Here is a 12,847-nt window from a genome sequence, read left to right as displayed (position 1 = left end):
ACTCATCACATCACCTGTCCAAGATACGTGAGTTTCTGCTTGCTGATCATGACCTTAAGACAATAATCAGGCCACCTGGGTCTAAGTCTAATTAAATGGTTCCTTTTACAGTTCATACTAGTTCATCTCCATAATAGGAAGCCATCTTTTATTCCTCCCACTGTTTCTCAGTGTGCAATTTTCATAGCTGTATATTATCACTGAGAGAAACTCCATTTTTAACTATTCTAAACTCTTCTGATATTTGAGGTCTTTAACCCATGATGATCTTTTCAAAATTTGTCATTATTGTCTGTAGGTAGACGAAGTCAAGAAATGGGCATTTCAGGGACTGTATTGCTGTAGGGTAGAATCACAAAATCTTGAAAGTCTGTCAGAATCTGTTTGCTCCATCTAAATAATCTATACCAGTGGTTCTCAACCTTTTCTTCACTATGGACCCCCTGTAAATATCTTCTTGGCCACAGACCATCAAGATTTAACTCAAGATTTAAATCACAACATTATTTCAAACATTCATGGACCCTCTGTGATGACATCACGACCCCCCAGGGTCCATTGACCACAGGATGAGAACCACTGATCAAAACCAAGATGGAGTTATTTTAGTTCATCATGATTTCCTCTTTTTTAATACCTACCTTCTTAATAGTTCTCATGCTTTCCCTGTTCCCAAAGCCAGGTCTACATTCCTTTACACTTTCCTGCTTAGAATTACTCTTTTACAGACTAACAGAGTTGGAAGGGACCTTGTAGGTCATGTAGTCCAACCCTCCACCCAAACAGGAGACTCTACACCATTTCTGACAGATGGCAGTTCAGTCTCTTCTTGAAGGCCTCCAGTGATGAAGCTCCCACAACTTCCGAAGGCAAGCTGTTCCATTGGTTGATCTCACTGTCAGAAATTTTCTCCTTATTTCCAGGTTGAATCTCTCCTTGATCAGTTTCCATCCATTACTCCTTGTCTGACCCTCAGGTGCTTTGGAAAATAGCTTGATCCTTTCCTCTCTGTGGTAGCCCCTCAAATATTGGAACACTATCATGTCTCCCCTGGTCCTTCTCTTCACTAGACTAGTCATGCCCAGTTCTTTCTCTAATTGCTTCACTATTGTTCTTGAGTACCAAACCACCCCTGGAACAGCATGTCTAGAGAAGCTTCAGTGTGGCATAGAAAGGGAATGGAATATTTTGACTCACCAGAACATTTTGTTCCTCAAGCTATGAGTTTGGAAACATTTATATTCCTTTATCTGCTGACATTCTTGATCGAGATATCCACCTTGATTTTTTCTTGCTTGATATTGGAACTCATCTCAGACTTCATTACATTTCCTGTCTCTTCCACAGTCCTCAAATTAAATATGCTTCTGATACGGCTCTGCATTCTATGTTCCCCAACTAGAATATTATATCACCTCTCTTTAATATTTTAAAAATTTAACTCAGATATTTGATCTCAGGGCCTCTTAGTCTTCTTGCAACTATTCCAGCTAACTGGTTTGCACGTCTCCATCATTTTTTTAAATTATGTATCTGATGTTAAAATGTTTGATGTTATCTGATGTTCTCAGTGATGTTCATATTAGAGCTTGTCTTTGTGTTGCCTAAAGCAGGTTTGGGCAATGAGCAGCAACTGTAACAAATAACATTTTTATAAGGTCACCATGCAAACAGCACAATTATTACTAACATCATGATGTCTGATGCAAAGTTGAGTCATGTGTGTTATAATTTCCCCATGTGATTGTCTCTGGTCCCAATCACCCATCAATAGCATCATGTCATTGATTGGTTCTGCATTTAGTTAACTCTAGAATTCAATAAAGACATCTTTAATTATCTCCTTTCCCTGCGTATTAGGACAAAGTACAACTCTGATGTTCATTGGATGTCTTCTAATTTTAATTGATCTGATCCTATTTATTGGATTCCACCCAAAAATGTCCCTATCTTCACTTCATATCTTTGCATGGACTCATGCCTCAAAAGGTATACTATTGTATATAATCATTAGACTTAAAATGACCTATTTCAGTCATTTATCCATAAAACAGCCATTTGGAACATTTCATTTCCATTCTGACAATTTCATTCTCCTTGGTTCATGCTTTTCATGTTCCAGATTTTGATTTACCTTTAAATGTAAATTAATTTACATTTAAAGTTTACATTAAAAGTTCCACCCACTCGATTCAAGTATTAACAGCCTTCTGCCTAGAAGGACTATTTTTTTTTCTATGCATTTATTAAAATGTTTATGTGTAAAAACTAACTCAAAGGAAATTCTCAACCATCTCAATATCTTTCTCCTACAGAATTATTCAATTGATTGAAAAATTATCTTGAACTGTGGGGAGTGGGAAAAAGGTCATTTTGAGAAACAGAAAGTTGATGTTTATAGTGTAATCCCAGTATGTACATGTCTATGGAGGGATACGGTAGCTCAGTGGTTAAGATGCTGAGCTTGTTGATCGAAAGGTCAGCAGTTCAGCGGTTCGAATCCCTAGTGCCGCGTAACAGGGTGAGCTCCCGTTACTTGTCCTAGCTTCTGCCAACCTAGCAGTTCGAAAGCACGTAAAAAATGCAAGTAGAAAAATAGGGACCACCTTTGGTGGGAAGGCAACAGCATTCCGTGCACCTTTGGCATTTAGTCATGCCGGCCACATGTCCACGGAGACGTCTTCAGACAGCGCTAGGTCTTCAGCTTTGAAACAGAGATGAGCAGCGCCCCCTAGAGTCGGGAACGACTAGCACATATGTGCAAGGGGAACCTTTACCTTTACCATATGGAGATTCTCAGTTATCCAGGTCATGGTTGTCCCAAAGTTTATTTTGGGACTTTCTGGTTTTTCTTTGAAGATGTTTCACTTCTCATCCAAGAAGCTGAAGAAGCTTCTTGGATGAGAAGTGAAATGTCTTCAAAGAAAAACCAGAAAGTCCAGTTGCCTCTTGAAAAAAGAAAAACATGTTTGGGATCCCTATATTTACATTTCTCCAAAAATAAGAACCACTGATTTCAATGGTCTGATTCCATGTAAAGAGAACTCCTTGATGTAGGGTTAGAAACCAGGCTAGAAGCCAGGAGACTTTGAGTTCTAGCACTCCCTTAGGAATGAAGTCAACTGGTTGTCTTTGGGCGAATTGCTCTCCTTCAGCCCTAGGAAGAAGGTAATGGCAAACCATTTCAGAAAATCTTGACACAATAATTACAGGCACTAGTACAGGTAGTAGCGAAGAATCAGTGCTGATTCAAAAGCACAAAAGAAAAAGAAAATACCCTCTAGATAAGAAGTAGCTTTATCTTCTTTAATAATACTAGTGGGATCAGGCCACCACAGTCACAGCTGCAAGACTGAAGTCCAGTTCCTTTATTTTAAATGTGTCACGTATGAAAAAGAGGCCAAGTTTTAATTGTGTGGTTGTGTCTGCAGTATTGACATTTTTTGACCTCTCCTCTGCAGACACTCCTTGAGCGGGAAAAAGTATTTTTTTGCTTCTTCTCTAGTTGAACAAATTCATATTCTATATGCATGAAGTTCAAGATTAGTAAAGTTAAGAGTAAATAGACTGAAATAAAACAATAAAAAACCCTCCAATAAATGGAACAGTTTTGAAAGCACTTGGGGTTTGCTTGCTACAGTGCTATTCTTAATGTACCTCCCTTCCCAATCCATTAGGACAATGCATTACTCAAAATATATCCAGTCCTTTGCTTCATTTTCATTTCTTCTTTGAAGCCAGGCTAAGATGTGGGCACAGCTTAATAAGAAAATTAAATCCCTTATATAATTCTTTGAGTGGGAGAGGGAAAAAAATGATTCCCTTTATGGGACCTGTCTAGATTACTTTGGAGTAATCTAGAACAGCTCAAAAGAGGCCACCTTCTTTCCCTCTCCTACTTTTTTCCCACCAGGATTATGTCATATATGTAGTCATATTGATATTTATACTTCTCCTAGGGATCTTTTCTTTTTGTTAATTTTTAAAAATGTTTTAGTTCATTTAAGCACTGTAATATATTTAGGTTTTTTTCTTCTTCTTAACTGTGTTATCACTATGTAGTGTAGACATTTTTCTTCTACATTTCACCATTTCAAATCAAAACACCCCCATAAATCTGATTAAGGCAGATTTGAAAGTTAGTGAATGTGTTGCCATCAACTCTTGGTAACTAGATGGACAAATATAAACAGAATAACAGAGTTGGAAGGGACCTTGGAGTTCTTCAGGTCCAACCCTCTGCTCAGGCAGAAAACCCTATACCATTTCAGACAAATGGTATGAGCCGAGGTGGCACAGTGGTTAAAGTGCAGTAATGCAGCTACTTCAGCTGACTGCTAGTTCAGCAGATCAGCAGATCAAATCTCACCGGCTCAAGGTTGACTCAGCCTTCCATCCTTCCGAGGTGGGTAAAATGAGGACCCAGATTGTTAGGGGGCAATATGCTATTTAGTATACTGTCTTTGGTGTAAGCCGCCCAGAGTCCTCGGAGAGTGGGCGGCATAGAAATATGACTAATAAATAAATAAAATAAATGGTTGTCTAATCTCTTCTTAAAAACCTCCAGTGTTGGAGTGCCCCCAACTTCTGGAGGCAAGTTGTTCCCCTGATTAATTGTTCTAACTATCAAGAAATTTATCCTCAGATCTAGGTTGGTTCTCTCCTTGCCAGTCTCTACTCCACCCTACTGTAGCTGGAAATTCCACCACATCTTAGATGTAATAGAAGGTGTAAATTGATTTGCCAAATTCTACTATAGTAGTAAAACACTATATATTTGAAGGAATTTGAAACAGTAAAATGCTGAGTAAAAAACCTACCACTGCCTAAAGTGTCCACAGATGAGTAGTCCTCAACTTGCAACCACAATTGAGTCCCAAATTTCTGTTGCTAAATGAGACAGTTGTTAAGTGATTTTTTTCTCCATTTTGTGACCTTTCTTGTGACAGTTGTTAAGTGAATCACTGCAGTTGTTATTAATAACATGGTTGTTAAGTGAATCTGGCTTCCCCCCATTGACTTGCTTGTCAAAATGAAGTAAAATTACGTGACTCCCAGGACACCACAACCGTCATAAATATGAGTCAGATGCCAAGCATCAGAATTTTGATCGTGTGACCAAGAGGATGCTGCAATCGTCGTACGTGTGAAAAATGGTCATAAGTCACTTTTTCACTGCCATTGTAACTTCACGATGAACTGTTGTAAGTTGAGGACTACTTGTACCTTTTTTGCTCCAGAAGCTAGCAACTAAGTTGTCAACAAGGGCGGAATCGCATGGCATATCTATCAGAGCAATGTTATTGGTTTTTGGGCACCATCCAAAATGTTGAATATCACTTTAACTGTTGAGATTACTCAATTTGTCAAAATCTCTCTTCTCAGAAATATGGTTATTAAATTCAAATTGCTTTGCTTCTTCTCCCAGCCCACATTGCGAAATAATGAAAATTTTAAGGTGTGTGAGAACTAGCTAATAATTTTCACCTTACTAAGTGGTCAGAAATTACATAATTTCAGAAAATGATTGATGAAGATGCTCTGTGAAGCTTTCCCCCCCCAGCCTCAGCTCTCTTGAAAATCTAGCTGCAGTTATCTGATTTTGAACATAAGACCTTCAATGTGACTGCTAACTTGTTATTATTTGTCAGAGAATGATATCTGAGTTTATAGGCCATTGCAATGATTGAGATTCAGGACCTATTATTAAGTATGATGAGGCCATCAAAAGCGTTGATAAATAGGACCATTTCTCACCATATGCTGGAATTATAACTACTTCTATATCATAGTTGAAGAAAACATGATGTAGACTCCTTGCCAAAATAAATTAGCGGTACAACAGGGTCTGGGAGAACAAGTGAGAACATTTACTATATTTTATTATATTTGTTATATCAGACTTTTCTCCAGGAGCTCAACAGAAATCATATATGTGGATCTCTCTTCATTTTATCTCCAAGATATCTTTAAGAAGTCATTTGTGGTCACATAGAAGGTTTCCATTCTATGAGGATCATAGCTCAACACATTAACTATATGGACATTGACTCTCATGTAAATATAAACCATTCCCATCATTGCAGAAGTAATACATCAACAAGGTTATGAATGAATTAAGCAAGAAGGCTTAAAATGACTCCTGGCAGGTATATTTAGAAGGAACATGCCATAGGTTATTCAATGAGACACATTGGTCATACTTGTAGATTACCTTTGATGGAGCTGCAACACAGGTTCTCACCTATGGCATCTTTTTGGACCCCTTATGGTATTATGAGTGAGGAATAGTCATAATCACATAGTGGCTGGTAACTCTGCTGCTATTCTTTGATTACTTCAGTTGATATTAATGAGAGGGAGAAAAATCAAGGTAGAGGCCTCTCTTATGTAGAGTGTCTCAAGGGCCAATGCTCTTATCCTTCATTTTTAACATGTATATGAAACTGATGCATGAATATGCTAAGTATACCCACTTATAAATGTTAGTCTTGGCTAACCTTAACAGCAGATGCTGTTAAGGTCTTGCCCAGTGTGTGGTCTGTATCAGGGGTGAAATCCAGCAGGTTCTGACGGGTTCTGGAGAACCGGTAGCAGAAATTTTGAGAAGTCTGGAGAACCAGCAAATACCACCTCTAGCTGGCCCCAGAGTGGGGAGGGAATAGGGATTTTGCAGTATCCTTCCCCTGCCATGCCCACCAAGCTACGCCCATCAAGCCACGCCCACATAACTAGTAGTAAAAAAAATTGGATTTCACCACTGGTCTGTATCATTTAGATCTGGATGGCTTAGGTTCAGTCCTGAAAAGATTGAATGTCTGTAGGTCTTTAACTCCTCACGTCTGGAGTAATTCCACCCAGAGGTGGTATTCAGCTGGTTCAGACCAGTTCGGGCAAACCGGTAGGAAAAAACTGATAGCAACTGGGGGCGGGTTGGTAGCCCGCCCCGGCTCTATGCCATCCTATTTAGCCACGTTTTTGAGACTGGATGTATGCATGGAAGGAGTGCATGCAAGCAAAGCACATGCGCAGAAGGCCAGGAGCATGCATGGAAGGTGCGCGCACAGTGATCCAGTGGTAACAAAATGTGAAACCCACCACTGGTTCCACCTTTAGCTGTGAAAGTTTTGTTTCCAAAACAAAACAAAATAGAAGATTAGCTAGATTTATACCACATGCTAAGACAAAACTCTACATCTCACCCTATATAGCTTAACAAAATTTTCCCATATGAACTAACAGTGTGCACAGAGTTGGATAAATCTGAAGTTCAAAACCCAAATAACTACAGCTTTCTCTAATTTTAATGTTTCAGAATATGAAAGTTACTTATTCTAGGAGTTATCAAAACATTGAACAAATGGAAACTACCCTTCCTTCAAAAAAGAGAGGGCCACACAATGCTCTGAATAGAAACATCAGAGAAAATAATCATGAGTTTTGCACCTAAATTCATATATATAGGTATATATTTTGAAAGTAAAATACTTGCTGGGATTCTTGTATTACCTTCCTTCATATAAATACTGTTAATCAGAGCTCTTGAATTCTTGTTCCCTGGATTAACTGTTTCCAGTCTGGTCTATGTGAAGGAAAATCAAAAGTAAATTGTGTAGCCTGTGCTCACTCCTAGTGTGTATTTGCAAAAAGAGGTCTCAGACACTGAGATCTTTTTGTCAACTTAGTGCAATTCAGTCCCTTGTGTGCCCCTGAAAATGAGGTACCATCAGAGCAGTGGTGGGTTTCAAAATTTTTACTACCGGTTCTGTGAGTGTGGCTTGGTGGGCGTGGCATGGCTTGATGGGCATGGCTTGATGGGCATGGCAGGGGAAGGATACTGTAAAATCTCCATTCCTACCCCACTCCGGGTGAAGGTGACTGCAAAATCCCCATTTCCTCCTGAACAGCCTGGACTTGGGAGGCAGAGAATAGATAAGGGCAGGGCCAGTAAGAGGTGGTATTTACCAGTTCTCAGAACTACTCAAAATTTCCGCTACCGGTTCTCCAGAACTAGTCAGAACCTGCTGAAACCCACCTCTGCATCAGAGGTTCACTTCTAAATGGGCATTCTACCAACATTTCATCACAGTTTCATATTCCCCTGATATTTATAAAACCTGGAGGGATTCCATAACAGTTCTGAGTGGAATATGGCCAGGGCCTTTAATTTGAAACAGTGCTTTAATTTTATACATCATTTGGAATGGCTAAAATTACTGGGCTGAGTCAAGTTAATAGGACAGGAGAGCATTTGAAGGAAAGGTTTAAAGAAGATGGGGAGAGAGTGTTGATTAATGTTAGACATTTTGGCAAGGACTAAAATGCCACTGGTTTTAATATTCTCTCTCTCCTCCCCTATCCTCCCCACGTTAAAGATCTTTGATTACAAGAAGGAGATAAAATAACTAGCAGGATGTCTATGAGATCCCCTTTAAAATACCTAGTGAGTTGGGTGGAAGGAACAATTTCTGGGCAATTATTTATTTATCAAAGGAAGGCAAAGGTTTCCATATTCTCATATGACTAGATTTGCAAATAAAAACTTGGTCATAGAGCATGGAAACAAGAGATAGAATGTCTCTAAACATTTAACTTTAGTTTCAGATCTGATGTTTTCAAGAATCTGCAGATCAAGCTATTTAAGATAAACATGATCTCTCCCTCTCTCCCCCTCTCCCCCCTCCCTCTCTCCCTTCCCCTCTCTCTCCCTCCCTCCCTCTCCCTCCCTCCCTCTCTCTCTCCCCCCTCTCTCCCTGCCTCCCTCCCCCTCTCCCTCCCTCTCCCTCCCTCTCTCTCTCTCCCTCCCCCTCCCCCTCTCCCTCCCCCACCCTCTCTCTCCCCCTCTCTCCCTGCCTCCCTCCCCCTCCCCCTCTCCCCCTCCCCCTCCCTCCCCCCTCTCTCTTTCTTCTCCCTCCCCCTTTCCCTCTCTCTCCCCCTCTCCTTGCCTCCTTCCCCTCCCCTCTCTCCCTCCCTCCCCCCTCTCTCCCTCCCTCCCCCCTCTCTCCCCCTCTCTCCCTGCCTCCCTCCTCTCTCTCACTGTGAACTATATACCGTACTTTTCTGAGTATAAGAGGCATGCCCCACCTAAAAGTGGGTGAAAATTGTGGTGTGTCCTATACACTGAATGTTGCCAAAGCCCCACCCCCCCCAGTCCCCCCCCCCCAGCCATTCTGTTTCTCTGTTTAGGAAGGAAAATATCTCTGAAATGATGACCCAATGGGTCATGGGTTGTCTAGTATACATTAATCATGTTTCTTTGTACTTGCTTTTCTTCCAAACCCTAAAGGTTGAAACGTCTCCTTCTGTGGGAACCACTAATTTTAATTACTTTTATTTACATCTTTTCCACCTCTGTTTGAGGGGCTGCCACAGATAGGAGGGGGTCAAGCTATTTTCCAAAGCACCTGACAAAGAATAATGGATGGAAACTGATCAAGGAAAGATTTAATTTAGAAATAAGGAGAAATTTTCTGACAGTGTGAGCAATTAACTAATGGAACAGCTTACCTTCAGAAGTTGTGGGAGCTTCATCACTGGAAGGTTTCAAGAAGAGACTGGACTGCCTTCTGTCAGAAATGGCGCAGGGACTCCTGCTTGGGCAGGGGGTTGGACTAGATGACCTACAAGGTCCCTTCCAACTCTGTTAATCTGTTATTTCTTAACCATTACTCCAAATACGGCCTTCCTCTTCTTGTTGTTCTTTGCATTATTCCTTATCATATTGTAGGGTCTGCAGTTTTGCATTTCGTCTGCTACTTTGTCTGATCTGCAGCATCGGTAGGGCATATGACTACAGTTCACCTGTCTTCATTCAGGCAGTTCACCCATCGCTTTTTCAGTCATCTGCTAGCTATCTGGGCTGAGTGCAAGTGCAACTCCAAATATGCTCTTAAATCAAGCTATAGATTTAGATAAGGTGATTACTCTGGGGCAGCGTTATTTGTAATTCCCTTCCTAATCGATATAAAGATGGAATGTACCAGGTTTTTTTTTCATACCATACTTTTTGTTGATTTTGTCTCCGTGTTTTCCATTCTGATTCCAAAGTTCCTTTCTTGTTAAGCCATGGCCAATGCAGATCTCATTAACGTATTTGAGAAGCTTAGAGATTTTTTATGCCTATGCACATCACATTTTCCTTTACACTAAGCAGCATGTTGAAATCCAATCAAAATGATCTAACCTGCTCTTTGCAATCCCTTTATGATTTTAAAGGCTCTGAATGGTTTTGTATCATCAGGAGATGGTGATGGCTACCTGACCTCACTGCTCAGCCCAAATTCCAAATATTTTAAAACCAATTAAAAGATAAGGGTCTCAACAGCAATTCCTGGAGGAAGCCGGTGTGAATATTGTCCATGTCTGTCTTTTCAAGTAAGGGTGATATAGGAGAGATAAAAGTAAGCATATGCTGTTTACATTTTTTATATAAAGCACTGTCTAATGGTCCTGTAAATTTGACAGATCTTGCTGAGATGGATAAATTGGCTTCTTTGGTTAGAGAAAAGACAATATCTACATCTATTGGTGACTGAAAACCCCTTGTGAAATTTTGTGTAAAAATGAAAAAAAAATGAAGTTTTGATTTATGGTTCTGATAATAAAACAAGATAGTTTATAAAAAAGAACAGAATCATGATATAAACTTTAGAGACAAACATTAAAAATGTAAGTGTACTTATAATTGCAGATGACTTTCTTTAAATCTATTTTCTTTTTTTTAATTGCTCTTTTAACTGTCACTGTTATTATTTTTTTTACATGTCTGTTATAATTTTATTAATTAATTAATTTATTTATTAATTAAATTATTGGCTCTCTGTTTTGTTTCTGAGCTTACAATGATATTTGTCTGGTTCCATAAGACAATACAGGAACTGGATGTCAACCCTGAAGTGAGCCTGGCTGAAGCCATCTTGGAGGCTCCAGGGTTGCCACACAATGGTGGGAGTGGGAAAATAGTTAGATGGGGTTTTGTAGCCAACACAACAAAGTTTTCCTGTGGGAACCAAGGACAGTCACACAGATGGCTGGCCAGAAGAGGAGCAAGTAACCAAACGATCAGCCAGCACTTGGATTGGACAGCATGATCAGTGACTTGGGGGGGAAAGGGGAAACTTTTAATCTTGATTGGTTGAAAGCTGCAGGAAATTTCAGAGTCAGCTTTCACCAGTTATGCCAATATGATGTATCCAATAAACTGTACTTTGAGGAACTTGCCTGCTTTAGAGTTTTGTTTTCTATGGGGGCATTACTTGGAACGCTGACACTGGAATTCCAACTCATGAAACCTTTTCTTCTTCTTTTTTTTTAATTTGATTTATATGCCGCCCTTCTCCGGAGACTCAGGGCAGCTTACAATGAGTTAAGCAATAGCCTTCATACTTTTGTATATTTATATAAAGTCAGCTTATTGCCCCCACAAACTGGGTCTTCAATTTACCTACCTTAGAAAGGATGGATGGCTGAGTCAACCTTGAGCCTGGCGAGATTCGATCTTACTTTAATTGCAGACAGCTGGTGTTAAATTACAGTGCTTCTGTCTGTTGAGCTAAACCAGGCTTCTTTATGTAGGAAAGTGCTCCAGTTCTCCTCATGGGTAAATCTGCTTGTTTTTAGGGGAAAGGGGAGCAGTGGTGGGATTCAGTCAGTTCGCACCACTTCGGGAGAACCAGTTGTTAACTTTCTGAGCAATTTGGCAAACTGGTTGTTGGAAGAAATCATTAGGGCAGAGAACCGGTTGTTAAATTACTTGAATCCCACCACTGAAGGGGAGTGTCTGTTTGAGAGAGTGAATCATACGACTGCGGGGAGGAAGGTGCATCATATATGAATATGAATACAAAATTAACTCTTATTATAAAAGAAACTAACATTTTCTATTATCATTTTTATATAATCATCAAAACTACAAGAAATAAGTGTGTTTGTTTCTGTTTTATGCAAAAATGTAGGTATTGTTTTTTGTAGGACATCTATCATGATTGAGCCATGATTTAGTCAGCTCCATCATCTTCAACATTGTGGGCACGTTTGAACCTTTCCATTTTTTGAGCATATAAAAATCTCACTGCAGTTGTCAAAGATAAAAACAAAATGCCATGACTTTTTTTTCCTAGTTGCCTGTCCATTAGTTCCATAAGAAAAGTGTCTGGTTTCAATTGTACTTCATAATCTTTACAATCTTCTGAATTAGTGTATATATTTGTATCAGACAATTGCTCCTGGGGAGGAAAGCTATAGCAAATCTAGACCGCTTACTAAAAAGCAGAGACATCACCCTGCCATCAAAAGTGCGTATAGTCAAGGCTATGGTTTTCCCAGTTGCAATGTATGGCTGTGAAAGTTGGATCATAAGGAAGGCTGAGCGTCAAAGAATTGAGGCCTTTGAACTATGGTGCTGGAGAAGACTCCTGCGAGTTCCTTGGACTGTAAGGTGATCAAACCGGTCAGTCCTAGAGGAGATCAACCCTGATTGCTCTTTAGAAGGCCAGATCCTGAAGATGAAACTCAAATACTTTGGCCACCTAATGAGAAGGAAGGATTCACTGGAGAAGAGCCTAATGCTGGGAAAGATTGAGGGCAAAAGAAGAAAGGGACAACAGAGAATGAGGTGGCTGGATGGAGTCACTGAAGCAGTGTGAGTTTAAATGGACTCCAGAGGATGGTAGAGGATAGGAAAGCCTGGAGGAACATTGTCCATGGGGTCATGATGGGTCGGACACGGCTTCACAACTAACAACAACAACAAATTTGTATCGATTTTTTGGTTTTTTACACATCCACAAACTTGATAAAATGTCCCTTCATGTTGTTCATATTTTCAGAAAAAAAAATCAAAGCAGCT

The sequence above is a fragment of the Pituophis catenifer genome, unplaced genomic scaffold (genome assembly GCF_029215685.1).
Source record: "Pituophis catenifer annectens isolate HBS135680 unplaced genomic scaffold, rPitCat1.0.hap2 SCAF_1, whole genome shotgun sequence".
Classification (NCBI taxonomy): Eukaryota; Metazoa; Chordata; class Lepidosauria; order Squamata; family Colubridae; genus Pituophis; species Pituophis catenifer.
Note: the sequence above shows the minus strand (reverse complement) of the source record.